At 44.7% G+C, this 9,556-nt stretch overlaps 1 long non-coding RNA gene across 1 annotated transcript; it reads left to right on the top strand.

The window, feature by feature from the left end:
* The first annotated feature begins 2,383 nt into the window (after positions 1 to 2,383).
* Positions 2,384 to 9,348, top strand: LOC119539164. Its single transcript, XR_005217806.1, has 3 exons — positions 2,384 to 2,470; positions 5,709 to 5,959; positions 7,316 to 9,348. It is a non-coding gene; the product is annotated as an uncharacterized LOC119539164 (long non-coding RNA).
* Positions 9,349 to 9,556: the final 208 nt, after the last annotated feature.

Here is a 9,556-nt window from a genome sequence, read left to right as displayed (position 1 = left end):
AGAGCAGCCAGCCCAGCAGAGAGGAGACAGACATAGAAAAAAACAGCACGAAAAACTCCAAAATAAAAGCGGAGGATTTTTGGAGTTCTGGTGAACATAGAAAGGGGAAGGGCAGAGCTCAGGCCCTCAGGCTCATATGCAAATCCCGAAGAAAAGCTGATCTCTCTGCCCTGTGGACCTTTCCTTAATGGCCCTGGTTGCTTTGTCTCTTAGCATTTCAATAACCCATTAGATCTCTGAGGAAGGCCCGTTTTTTTTTTGTTGTTGTTGTTTTTTGTTTTTTTGTTTTTTTGTTTTTAATCCTTTTTTCTTTTTCTAAAACAATTACTCTAAGAAGCCCAATACAGAAAGCTTCAAAGACTTGCTATTTGGGCAGGTCAAGTCAAGAGCAGAACTAGGAGAGCTCTGAGACAAAACGCAATAATCCAGTGGCTGAGAAAATTCACTAAACACAACTTCCCAAGAAAAGGGGGGTGTCCGCTCACAGCCATCATCCTGGTGGACAGGAAACACTCCTGCCCATCGCCAGCCCCATAGCCCAGAGCTGCCCCACACAACCCAGTGTGATGGAAGTGCTTCAAATAACAGGCACACTCCACAAAACTGGGCGTGGACATTAGCCTTCCCTGCAACCTCAGCTGATTGTCCCAGAGCTGGGAATGTGGAGCAGTGTGAATTAACAAAGCCCCATTCAGCCATCATTTCAGCAGACTGGGAGCCTCCCTACACAGCCCAGCAGCCCAGAACTGCCCTGGGGGGACGGCACTCACCTGTGACATAGCACAGTCATCCCTCAACAGAGGACCAGGGGGTGCACGGCCTGGAAGAGGGACCCACTTGCAAGTCTCAGGAGCCATACACCAATACCAAGGACTTGTGGGTCAGTGGCAGAGACAAACTGTGGCAGGACTGAACTGAAGGATTAGACTATTGCAGCAGCTTTAAAACTCCAGGATCACCAGGGAGATTTGATTGTTAGAGCCACCCCCCCTCCCTGACTGCCCAGAAACACGCCCCATATACAGGGTGGGCAACACCAACTACACACGCAAGCTTGGTACACCAATTGGACCCCACAAGACTCACTCCCCCACTCACCACAAAGGCACAGCAGGGGAGAACTGGCTTGTGGAGAACAGGTGGCTCGTGGACGCCACCTGCTGGTTAGTTAGAGAAAGTGTACTCCATGAAGCTGTAGATCTGATAAATTAGAGATAAGGACTTCAATTGGTCTACACATCCTAAAAGAACCCTATCAAGTTCAGCAAATGCCAAGAGGCCAAAAACAACAGAAAATTATAAAGCATATGAAAAAACCAGATGATATGGATAACCCAAGCCCAAGCACCCAAATCAAAAGATCAGAAGAGACACCACACCTAGAGCAGCTACTCAAAGAACTAAAGATGAACAATGAGACCATAGTACAGAATACAAAGGATATCAAGAAGACCCTAGAAGAGCATAAAGAAGACATTGCAAGACTAAATAAAAAAATGGATGATCTTATGGAAATTAAAGAAACTGTTGACCAAATTAAAAAGATTCTGGACACTCATAGTACAAGACTAGAGGAAGTTGAACAACGAATCAGTGACCTGGAAGATGACAGAATGGAAAATGAAAGCATAAAAGAAAGAATGGGGAAAAAAATTGAAAAAATCGAAACGGACCTCAGGGATATGATAGATAATACATTGTACTGGTATGCTCAGAGAAACATTCTGGCTTACTTGTTCACCTGTTTTTCTCCTTTCCCTTCTCTTGAGTGCATCTTTCTCTCTTGGAAGCTCATCTATAATTCAGGCAACCTCCTTCAGGGGAAGCAGATGTTTCCCTGGAATGAAAACACCTTGGGAAGCAGAATGTACAAGTGGAAAAAAAGCGTGTCACAGCACAGCCAGGTGGAGAGAAGCTTGGGCCGAGGCAAGGGCAGAAGGAAGAGGAGGCTGGTAACATGAGAAGACAAGGTAGGGAAAGAGTGTGTCATAGTCTTCCCATCCCAGCACACACATGCACAAACTGCAAATGGGGATTGGCCTTACCCTCCCTCACCCCCACAGTCCATAATTCCACCTTTGGAGTACCTTTCTTTAAGTCTTCATAGCTCCTCCTTCAAGACTTCCATTTAAAAATGCTCATATCCTGGAGAAGGACTGTCTACCCTGAGTTCCTCAGAAAGCAGAGCCTGACATAAATGCTTAACTATAATTGCCTTACTGGGATTGCAATCCCAAGGAGCAGAAGTAAGGGAAGGGGGCAGAGAGGCAGAGGGCAAGCCCCAACAAGGACTCTTTTTCAAGCCGGCCACAATTCGGTATTAACTGCAGCTGCTCGTGGTTTCATCTTCTGGGAGACCACACAACAATCATATTAGCCATCCCTTCTCTGTTTGGAAGAGGGAGAGAGAAGAATTTGTCTGCTGGCTCTCATCTGTTTGGCCCATGGAGCAATATTTCCTCCACCTCAGGTATGTGTATGTGTGAGCCCCAGGCAGGCCACAGGGCATTTTATGCATCAGGGTCAACAGGGAAGCCCTTTGAAGGGAGGTAAGTGGTGAATGGCATAGCCTTGGGGTTGGGCCAGGTGAAGTTTGCTGGAGCCCGATCGGAATTGGTGTTCAAGGTGCTAGCTAGGGCTGAAGCAAGTGGCCAAAGGCACCACAGACAGGAGAGCATCTGGAGGTGCCCAAGAGGCATCTCGTTCAGGGACATTCCTGTACCTTATTAGTTGCTCTCCCCTCAGTTAGCAGTTAGCTCTTTAGAGGTGCCTGCTTGCTGGCAAACTGCTGAAAGCAGGAGCAGGACACTAATTGGACATGAGGATGGGTGGATGTGCTGGGAGGCATTGACAAAGGGGAGGGTGGGTGACTGGCAGGCTTGTCTCCCCACACCCTGACCCACACTGAGGTGTGGCTGTGATGCCAATCACCATTTTTGGCTGCTCAGGTTGACTAGGAAGCAGGCCCCCAGAGGCCTCAGAAAGCACATATTAACCCCAAAGACAAGGCAGTAAAAAAACCCCAAGAAACTCCTAAGGATGAGCCTTCTTGACCAAAAAGGGGAAAAGAAATGAAACAAAATAAGGTCTCAGTGGCTGAGAGATTTTAAATAGAGTCGAGAGGTCATTCTGGAGGTTATTCTTATGGAAGCTTTAGCCAGATACTGCAGTTTGCCACAGTATGCCAAGTCCTGACTAACAGTATTCCTAAAAACCCTAAAGAATACCCTGGGTTCTATCTAAGACTCAACAAAATTTTACTTATCAAGTTTATTTTTTCAGAAATGTAAAGCCTCCAGATTGTTCCTATGCCAGATAAGCCCTGAAGCCCAGAGGTACCAGTCTCTCCAAAAACCTCAACCAGTTTCATTCCTCTCCCCCATAAGGTCAACACACTTTCTAGCTTGAAGAACTTAAAATGGTCATTGCCCAGATATTCCTGACGATTGAGAGAATGATCAAATGAGAGGGAGGAGCTGTAATGGAGAAGTTAGGATTTAAGAATCGATTATGACTCATTATGTAGATATTTCTTTTTAGTTTCTAGAGTATTAGAGTAGCCAGAAGGAAATACCTAAAATTGTTGAACTGTAATCCAGTAGCCTTGATCTTTGATAGTGATTGTATAACTATATAGCTTTTATCTTGTGACCAGGTGATTGTAAAAACCTTAGGACTGACACCCCTTTTATCCAGTGTATAGGTAGATGAGTAATAAAATAAAGACTTGAATGAAAAAAAGAAAAAACAGGTTGGGAATATGGGGAAAAATACCCTCATGTAAACTATGGACAATAGTTACTAAATAGTACTACTTTAATAATCTTTCATAAATTGTAACAAATGTAATTACCATTAACAAAAATAGTAGAATTACAAAAAAGTGCTATCATCAATTGTAACAAATTTGCCACACCAATGCAAAGATTAATGGTGGTGGGATTCCTGTATTTTATGCACGATTGTTGTATAAACCCACAACTTCTCTAACAAGGAAGGAGGGAGGGAGGGAGAGAGGGAGGAAAGGAGCCCTAAAACCCAGCGTTATTAATAGCCTATCCAAGCCCGGGGGGAAAATCAATTGTTGTTTAGAAAGAGCTTTTTGGAAGAAAGTAGTTTATGAAGAAAAAGGAAAAATACATAACTTGCTCTCCATGAGGTTGAGAGGGTAGGCAGGGTTTTCCCCAGATCAAGTTTTTCTATAACCTTTTGGCCAACAAACGCCAAGAACGAGGGTCTGTGAATATGGGTAGATTGAGTTTCCTAATCTGATTTTCCCTTACCTGTCCAGAGATCCCAAATTCCAAAAGTGAAAATGCATTGTTTTCTAAAACAGATTAGTGCTGCCTTCTCCAAAGTACACAGAAATTTAAAGACTTTTAAAGCTCTAGAGGACAAATTTGAAATGCTATGCATTTTCAGTTTGGCAGTGAAAATAAAAACAGTTCCGAATTACATTTTAATAGTATGGTGTTTATCTAATAGTTTTCTCCAGGAGCTCTAAGCTCTACAGTAGGTAAGCACTTTCTTCTTTTCCCCAAGGGAAATAGGTGGTCAGCATTATTGGCCCAGTTTGGCAGCTAGAAAAGCAAAGCATGTGATGGGGGGAAGGATTTGTCCCAAATAACACAGTGACACTGTTAGGCATCATTGTTCTCCACTTTCTGTCATCTTAAGTCACCATTTCAGAATAGAAATTATTGTGAAGCCCCTCGATTAAGCATCATCATTGTAAAAAGGGGAAAAAAAGAGAGGCAATGTAGATCTCTCGTTGGGGGCTGGAAATCTGTTTTATTTCACTTCCTTTGTCCCCTCACCCTGCAGGACTAAAGCAGAGTGCTCAGTATCCAATAGCACAGAGAGGGCTCCCCAAGCCTCCTGGCTCCTTTGTCCAGAATCGGGGTGTTGGCGTGCGCCCCAGTGACCGGGCGGGGCTTGTGCCATGACCTAATGATCCGTGTGTTCAATTCCCCTTTGTTAAGTGCTTCTATGTGCTAAGTCCTGAGCAGGGTATGGAGGGGTCACGAGAGGCTGCACTCGGCAGCGGCAGAAGAGGGAACCGTCAGTGCCGATTTCAGTGACTGTGGCCCCCGAGGCAGGTGCCCGCACAGGAAGCTGCGAGGTCTGTGGCCTTCTGGTCCCAGGGTCTGGGCACAGGCAGAAGGCAGCACAGGACTGTAGCAAGATGCTCCAGCTTGGGTTCAAACCCCAGCTCTGTCACTTATCAGTTGTTGATCTTGGACCTTGCAAATTTGGTCCTCCTCATCTGTAAAATGAAGGTAATGCTGTCTCTTAGTGGGGGAGTTAAATTATGTAATGTCTGTAAAGTGCCTGGCACATAGGAGGCACTCAATAATTCCGTTCATTGCTACAACAGGTTTAGTTTCCAATGTCCCTGGGTGACCCTATTTCATTAGACTGGAAGCTGGACTTCCCTCGGTTCCCTTTGTCACTCCTGTTTAGTCTTGTATCTGCCAGGGAGGGCCACACAGGTGGAAAGTTACAGGCCTGCCTCAAAGTGCACCTATTGCTCCCGCAGGAAGATGGGGAAAGTTCCTGACTACCAGGACCAGGCCCCCCATTCTGCAGGGTGGGGTGGGGTGGGGTTTTAACACACTTGTTTTTCTTTGAGAATTTCTTTGGAAATCTGGAAAGGCGAGCCTATTGCTAATGAGACAAATGTTTCCCTTTTCTGTCTCCCCAACCAGAGGTTGTGTCTCTATTAGGTTTGGGAGTAGGGGAAGGGGATCAGATCTGATTTCCTAACTGACCAGGAGGGACTCCTTTGGGAAAGACACTGTCAAGGCAGAGGAGAACCACTGTGGTATCTGGGAAAGATGCACCACTCCCTTCACCCCCTCTCCCCAGCTCTTCCCACTGCTCCAGCACAGCTGACCTTCACACTGACATACAAACGCTGCCTCTTCTCCCACGACCCATCCCCGTGGGACTGCTTTAGGTGAGTGGCACTGCACTGTGCTATTTGTGCCAATGGGTAGGCCACACACCCGCACCTACTCCACAAGTAGACAAAACACAGATATAGATACGTGTAATTTGTACAAAAAAAGGGTGAGAGTGTCTTTGTCTTTCGCCAGCAATGTAGATGGTATCTACGGGTTTTTTGTTGTTTCATGAGACACTGAGTGTCTTCCCATTTCTGTATTGTCAAGTTTTTTTTCTTTTTTTTTTAAATTGCGCGTCTCTCTTTTTCTTGATTTTGTGGGGATATGTTCAAAAGGAGAGTCTTTTATCGATGAACAAGGTTGATTAAAAACCACTTCAGGAAGCTCTTGGCAAATTTAGAAAAGGACAGTATGTAAGCCCATGCCCCCCAATTTTGGTACATTTGCACTGCAGATCCTAAATTGTAGAGATAAGCAGAGAAGATAGATCTTTTCATGCTGATACTAAAGGTTGTGAGTTTGTGAGATTTGTCCTGCCAGGCAGAGCCAAGGAAAATGAACAATTATGATAGCAAGTTCTTCATCTTAAAATTGATTTATAAGTATCATTAGAGAACTTGACATTTGTCTAACTTAAAAGATTCTTTTTTTATTTAATAAGAAATATGATTCTGTCAGTTATAATTCCAGTTAACCTAATACAGTGTGTTCTGGGATTCACTTTTTCCCTCAGTTGTTTATAATTCAATAAACCTTTATTACATTGCAATTCTTTCTGGGGCTAGAAGATTCTAGCATTGCTGATCATTTTCTTTCAAATAGCACTTTCAAGGAAGGTTCATAAAAAACCATGTGAGGCAGTACGTGTGTCATTACTAATAACTAGCATTTATGTAGTTTTTTTAATCTTTCACAAAGCATATTCACACACACCACCTCTTTTACTTGCCAAGGAAGGTAAGTGCAGAAAAGTTAAATGAATTGGTCAAAGATAGGCAGCAATTTTTAATGCTGAGCTGGGGTTAGAACCCAAGCCAGAGCTTTTTCCAAGGCACTGCCTTTTTTCTTCACAGATAGGCTTAGAGTTTTTGTCACAGAGGTTTTGTTGTTCCACAGTTGCCCAGGGGTGGAAACTGAGTGACAGAAAGAATGGGTCTCTTTGGAGTAGTAGCATTATTGTCTGCAACAGCCAGACTGGAACACAAAGGACAATCAGAACCCAGTTATTTCCCATGATACTTGTTATGGGTTGAATTGCATTCCCTTAAAAGAAAATGCTAAAGTCTTAACCTCCAGTCCTGTGAATGTAACTTTATTTGGAAACAGAATTTTTGAAGATGTGATTAGTTGAGATGAAGACAAACTGGATTAGGGTGGGCTGTAACCCGATATGACTGCCATCTTTACAGGAAGGGAAGAAGAGACCTGGACAGACAGAAGGAAGGACGCCACGAGATGACAGAAGCAGAGACTGAGCTACTGCAGCCACAAGCCAAGGAGCGCCTAGGGGTGCCAGCCAACCTCCAGACGCTAGAAGAGGCAAGGAAGGATTCTCCCAAGAGGAGAGACACCTTGAGTTCAGACTTGTAGCCTCCAGAACTGTGAGACAATACAATTCTATTGTTTTAAGCCAATAAATTTGTGGTAATTTGTGACAGCAGCCCTAAGAAATTAAGACGGTATTCCTAGAAACTATCCATCGTATGTGGCTCTAAGACCAAACAGCCATCATTTGGTAGGTGTCACCTGGGCAGATACTGCAAACTCCTTATCTTTTTAAACAACCTGTCGGTTTTGACCCTGTGAAAATACAATTAGGTGTCAGAGCTGTCAGAAAACTGATTGATTTAGGTGTTACTTCTGTTTGCCAGCTGGAAGGATCGATCACCCAGATTGAAGCTCAGGGACAGAAGGAATTGCGGGCGTAGATCATCAGCCACTCTGAAAAAGCACAGCCACGAGCATCCTTTGCTGCTGCTACAGCTGATTGCAGCTGGCAGTCTCAGTCTTACTTCCCACCCAGGACTTTGTCTAAAGATATGCTGACTCTCTTCCCTTGTTTCCAACTGCCTCCAGAGCACCTGTGGTTTTCCAGGCTTGTCCCTGCCCGAGTCTTGTCACCTCATTGCCATACTCTCTGGGTCTCTCCTCCCAGCACACTTCAAGAGATGGGAGCCAGCTAAAAGAAAAGGTCAGGCACAGCCAGAATGGACTGTTACCCAGGGGTACTTGTTTGTACATTGGGCTAATGGCTTCTGATTGTCCAAAAGTTTTGAAACGTATTTCTACCCATTCTTCAAGGCTCAGTTCAGATGCCAACTCGTTGCAGATTCTCCAGATTCCCACAACACAGAACTAATCTCCCTCATCTGTAGCCCGAAGCATTCTTCAGGAAGAAGGCCCTTCCTCCAAGCACACACCCCCTGGAGGTCATGTTTTGGTTATCTATGCACCCATCTTATCATCCCAATGGACTGAGCAATGTGAGGCTGAGAGGAGACTCAGGTCTAGCAAGCCCAAGGTCAGTGCATGTTCAGGGTGTGATGCTGACTTGAATGCACATGTTCCAAAATGTCAGGTTCAGAGGCACTCTTCAGCCAAACAGTTGGTTCAGTACTTCCCTGAGCGGAAGGGAAGGCAGGCGTCACAACCATGAGAACTGGAGAGATTTTTCATGACGGTGCCTGAGTCAAACCACTCCACACCTACACTAATGCCATCCTTTGCCTGCTCCCCAGCCATACCTTTCATTTGGTTTCTAAGTTGTTCTGTTTTCGCCCTGGGTAGATTTCTGTGTTTCTAAGCACCCATTTTGCCTCTTGCAGCTTCCTTCTCCTTCCTTTCCCCTAGCCCTGGTCCACGAACCCTGGAATGAACTCACCCCAAAAAAGGGCTGTGGCCTCTGGAAATGCAGACTCGGTGACTTTCAAAGAGGAACCGAGGGCAGCAGAAACTTGACTGGACAGAGGCCCATTAATGAAGTTCACTGCTCTTTCAATATCTCAGAAGAGTTACTACTCACAGGTTACTCTAGAAACATTTTCAGTTCATATTATCCCATTTCAACTGCTAAATATTGCTTGTCTATATAAATAGCTTCTGTAGCTGATTTCACTAGTCTCCGGGTTCTGTAAAGGTGTCAGATCAACAGTGATAGTGGAATGTGCGCTGAAATCCAGAATGCTGCCCCTCCCAGGACCCAGTCCCCCTCTCAAACCTGACCCCCTCAGTCCCTCTCTCCTCACCCAGACCCTGCACTCTCAATAGCTTCTCTCTGGGGAAGGTTTTCTTAAAGCTGCAGGTTGAGCTGCTAGTTCCTAACGCACAGGTAGACAGCAGGCAGCACCTAATTTTTTCCTGGGCAATTCACTTAGAGCAAAGAGAATATCAACATGCGACTGCTTTGCTAAAGTGCTTTCTGCCTTTCACAGCCTTGAGCTAGCCTTGAGTTTCTTGTTAAGAGCTAATTTTAGAGCTAATTTTTGTTCCATTAGTATATGGTTCTGTTGCAAATCTGACATTAACATTGGCGGCTTGATGAGTAACAAAAGGAGGAAAGCCTTTTACCCTAACTGCAGCAATGCAGGCGCATATGGTATCATTTTTCAAGGAACAGATTTCTGTCTTTCATGCCATTTTAAAGCTGTTTC

Source organism: Choloepus didactylus, chromosome 1, assembly GCF_015220235.1.
Source record: "Choloepus didactylus isolate mChoDid1 chromosome 1, mChoDid1.pri, whole genome shotgun sequence".
Taxonomy (NCBI): Eukaryota; Metazoa; Chordata; class Mammalia; order Pilosa; family Megalonychidae; genus Choloepus; species Choloepus didactylus.
This window is presented reverse-complemented; position numbering and strand designations above follow the sequence as displayed.